We start from the raw sequence: 5,072 nt of genomic DNA, 5'->3' as shown, positions 1-5,072 counted from the left end.
AGGACGACGCTGGACATATTGCTGTAGAATTAAACAATCAGAACAAAAAGAACCCAAAACGGAGTCACTAATCTTGATTGTTTCCAACAATCCCCATTAAAGAAAACCCATCAACCATAGGGAAGCCCATAGATGTATCTCCTCCCAGAGGCTGTCCTGCAGAGATGGGTGACATGAGTTTCCCCTGTCCCAGGACACGTCTCTTTCTGCCCTCCTCCTGCGGTGGATTACAGTTCCCAGCAGCATTACATCCTGGAGCTGCCTAGAACTTGCATCCCAACATTTACCAGGTACAACTGACTTTCAGAACATATTCTACGAGTTGGGATTATTCCCAGTTTCCATCTAGGTTCCTGTAAACAATAAACCATTAAGTGTAACCTTAAAGAGTGAGAAACTTACTATAGTGCAAACCCAGATGGACTTGAATTAATTTCAGTGCAAGGAGCCTAGTACATGGAAACTGTTGGGAAATTAAATCCTCTGCAAGGGTTTGCATTTGGGGGCTGTTGAGAGAAACAGATATGGACCCCCAGCCTCCCCCAACTATCTTCCATTAAACAGATATTTCCAACTTCCCTGCCCTGAAAAAAATCCCACTGCATTATTATAAGTCAGACATGTCAAACACAAGGCCCGGGGGCCAGATCCGGCCCGTGAAGTGGTTTTATGCAGCCTGTGAAGCCATCCTGGAAATAGTGAGGGAACAGCCCCCACTGCCTTGGCCCTGGCCCAGAGACCCTCCTCCTGCCAGAGACCTTCAGATCTGTCCCACTCCTGCCCAGGCCCCCATAGGCACCCTTGATGCAAACAATGTAGAGCTGGCCATGCCCACCCAGTAGGCTATACGCACTTTAGCCATGCCCACCCAGTAGGCCACGCCCACCCAGTAGGCCACGCCCACCCAGGCCACACCCACCCGGCCCCCTGAGGGCAACCGCAATGCTGATGCGGCCCTCAATGAAATTGAGTTTGACACCCCTGTTATAAGTGAGCAACTGCATTTGGCTAAACAGGATAACTGTGGTTCTAGATCCTAGAGAGTACCAGAGAATCTGGTTCAATGAAGAAGATGGACAGATTGGTGGATATTAGTAGATATGAGAAGTAGGGAGCTGGATAATCCAACTTTCATATCTAGGATCTTTCTAGGGGTATAAAAACTGCATCCAGTTATCCCATGTACCTGTGCATCTAGTGTAATGGTTAAGGTGTTGGAGCAGGACCAGAGAGGAACCCAGGACCAAGCCGACTTTAAGCAATGGGAACTCACATGATAATTCACACCCCCCCTAACACGGCCATCTAATATCCTCCCGCCAGTCTTTTCTCACAATCCAGATAGGTGGCACCGGCAATTCACATCCGCAAACAATCTACCTGATAATATAATATTGTTGTCTACACTGGTGAAGTCACTGGGATTTCAGATGTTTTGAAGGAAAGGCAATGTGGCCTCTTGTTGCAATGGAGGTTCATCAAGGATCCATCTGCAAGCTCTGTTGTTTCTCCTGATTTCTGTGCTCTGATTCTCTACGCAGATGGTTTTTACAGTTCTTGCTTTAGTTTTCCAGTCTTTTTCTTCCCATGTTTATAATACAGTTCTGTGCACAGTGCATGCACGCTCCCACAGGGAGGGTCTTCTCAGAGTACCGCCGGTAGGAGACTGCCGGCGGACAACACCCAGGGATAGGGCCTTCTCAGTGGGGGCGCCTGCCCTTTGGAACCAGCTGCCAGTGGAGCTTAGGACCGCCCCTGACCTCCGTTCGTTCCACCGGGACGTGAAGACCTGGCTCGTCGAGCTCTCTGGCCCAGGCTGAGAATTTTAATAATTTTAATTTTAACTGGGGTTTTATTTGTTCAGGGACGGATATAATTTTTTTTTAAATCTGTTTTTAACTTTTGTATTTTTTGTTTTAACCACCCTGTAAACCGCCCTGAGTCCTTCGGGAAAGGGTGGTATATAAATATAATAAAATAAATAAATAAATAAATGCAGTGGTGGATGTCTATGGAGATTCTCAGTCACCCAAGTCAGGGCTGTCCCAAAAGGTTTTGCTTTTTCAAAAGGCAACTGGACTTTCTCGTTTTTCCTTGAAGACATTTCGCTTCTCATCCAAGAAATTCCTTCAGTTCTACAGGCAGAACCGATTGGATTGGCCTGGAGGAACCAAGCTCAAGAGTCTTTTTTTTTTAATCTACTTCTTGGCATGTTGCAATGTGCCCACCATCTTTCGGTACGTGGTCACAGAGCAATAAAGGGAAGAAGGGAAGTTGCAATAGCCTGTAAAAAGGGTGCAAGAAAATTGGGCAGCCCTATGTTTAGCCCTATGTTAAACCTTTTTCTTTTATAATGGGAAACATTTGAGATTCCAGAACAATTGGAGGCAAAGGGGGAAACATCTAAAGCTGGTAAAGAAAAGGCATCATACTCACTCTGTTTCGATCCCAGTTTCTAATACAATGACCACGGCCATGCTACAGCAACGGAAAAAGAAAGAAAGAAAGACAGAAAGAGAGAGAAAGGATCAATATACATTCCCTACACATAGAAAATAAAATTAAGCTGGAAGCTAAAGCTTGTAAAAGCGTGATTCAGGAAGGGATTGGCAATGATAACTATAGAGATGATAACTGCAAGCTGCATAGCATCAGGACCACAAGGGAAGAAATGAACAAAGGGTAATACTATAGCAAGGGTCTTCAAACTTGGCAACTCAGGGACTTGTGGACTCCAATTCCCAGAATTCCTCAGCCATGGATTTGTGTGTGTGTGTGTGTGTGTGTGTGTGTGTGTGTGTGTGTGTACACATACAAACACACATACACATATATACATATACATAAATACACACACACACACACACATATATATATATGAGGGACCCGGTGGCTCAGTGGGTTAGGATGCTGAGCTTGTCGATCAGAAGGTCAGCAGTTTGGCGGGTCGAATCCCGAGTGCCGTGTAACAGAGTGAGCGCCTGTTACTCGTCCCAGCTTCTGCCAACCTAGCAGTTCAAAAGCACGTAAAAATGCAAGTAGAAAAATAGGGAAGGTAACAGCATTCCGTGCACCTTTGGCATCTAGTCATGCCGGCCACGTGACCACGGAGACGTCCTCGGACAAGCGCTGGCTCTTCGGCTTTGAAACGGAGATGAGCACCGGCCCCTAGAGTTGGAAACGACTAGCACGCATGTGCGGGGGAACCTTTACCTTTACCGCTTCATAGTATACACACACACACACACACACACACACACACTAGTCATTTCCAACTCTAGGGACGCTGTTACCTTCCCACTGTAGTGGTCCCTATTTTTCTACTTGCATTTTTATGTGCTTTCGAACTGCTAGGTTGGCAGAAGCTGGGACGAGTAACAGGCGCTCACTCTGTTACGCGGCACTTGGGATTCGACCCACCAAACTGCCGACCTTCTGATCGACAAGCTCAGCATCCTAACCCACTGAGCCACCGTGTCTGTCTTGGGAGCAGGCCATCGGTCAATTAGCTTCTTAGGCTTCTCTCAAAATAGCTAGGCTGCACTATAACCCAATGTACAATAAACCATGCTGGAAACAAATCCATTGAGGGTGGGAAATCAAGGGATGCAACAATAACCCAAGTCACCAAAACCCATTGCTGGAATCATGGCCTAGCTTTCCAGTCAATACAAAGCCTAAACCAAATAAGGTACAATCTAAGACAGTGTGTAACCTTATAGTTACAATCTAAAATATACTTGAGGTTGTTATTCAAAGTGCAGAAAATCCTTCTGGTCAGAACAGAAACATGGATTTAATGATCCTCAGTCCAAATGAATACTTGAAACTGTTTTGAAAAATTGCAGCATCCAATCGGATTGCCCAATTTGATTCTGAGATAGAATTGGATTGTGTTCCAACTGAATCTTAGCGAAGTTTTACGCAGCCTGATTGGTTGTATCTAAGATTTCTCAAGCACCTGAGGGGGACTAATTCGATCTGGGTTTAACCCACAGTATTTTGATACACAGGGGTTTCTTCCCCCCCATCCCCTGACTTGTTTTTCTTAAAATGGAGTTCACCTCACCTGTGCAAGAGTGCAGAGCATGGAGATCAACAAAGCAGCACCCACAAAGGACGGCTTCATTTTTTCTCAGCTCAAGGTTTCCTTCCCCGTTGAGAAAGTATGTAGGAATGTGTGGGGTTGAGGACGGATTTTTATTGATGCGCCTGTACAAGCCAGACTGCCCAGATTGAAAGGAGCAATTGATGGTGCCTTCGAATTAACTTATCAGTTGAGAAAGGTCAAAAGGATTAATTCATCATAAGAAAGGATCTAGTGCCAAATTAAACCTGGGTGGGTTTTTTTATTTGTTTATGGGAAACATTTTTGTGCAGACAAGCTCCAGTTTTCCTTTCCTACTCTCTCTGTTGCTCTTCCAAGAGTGAACTTGACCACCGAGGAAGCATTGATGAAATGTCATTGTCTAATTTATCTGGTGACACACCAAGTGGAGAATTTTGAGAGGCTGTTTGTAGTTTGATTTCCCCCCCCTCCCCTAGTTTTGTCAAATTAAATTAAATTATTTGTGACAGCCATAGGGCCAGAATCAACAACATATACACTAGAACCGTTGCATACATCTTTCTTTATAACAGAAAAACAACTGAGAATAACAGTTCAAAAGACAAATGAGAATGCATGTAATATAATAAAGTGTTATAATGACTAATGCATAGATAAATATCCAAACGTTGTTAATAGTGGGTTATATTGTACAATTGGTGGCAGAAAATGAGCAAGCTGTAGTGCTCAGAGCAGCATGCAAAGCAGAGACTGAAGCTTGGTCTAGAGCAGGGCTAGGCAACCTTGGCTCTTTGATGACTCGTGGGCTTCAACTCCCAGAATTCCTGAGCCAGCATGGCTCAGCATGGAAACCTCTCCCTTTCCCCTCAGCATGGCTGGCTCAGGAATTCTGGGAGTTGAAGTCCACGAGTCATCAAAGAGCCAAGGTTGCCTACCCCTGCTCTAAAACTTGAGAAGCAGAAGAGGACAACCAATGCTGAAGCCAGCACTTCATCTCAACCAG

At 45.0% G+C, this 5,072-nt stretch overlaps 1 long non-coding RNA gene across 1 annotated transcript; it reads right to left on the bottom strand.

The window, feature by feature from the left end:
• LOC308671977 lies at positions 1–4,456 on the bottom strand. The gene is made up of 3 exons (XR_014027319.1): positions 4,070–4,456; positions 2,437–2,478; positions 1–21 (listed from the first exon to the last, which is right to left on the bottom strand). It is a non-coding gene; the product is annotated as an uncharacterized lncRNA (long non-coding RNA).
• Positions 4,457–5,072: the final 616 nt, after the last annotated feature.

The sequence above is a fragment of the Vipera berus genome, assembly GCF_964194415.1.
Source record: "Vipera berus genome assembly, chromosome: 9".
NCBI lineage: Eukaryota > Metazoa > Chordata > Lepidosauria > Squamata > Viperidae > Vipera > Vipera berus.
Note: the sequence above shows the minus strand (reverse complement) of the source record. Positions and strands in the feature narration are given on the sequence as shown.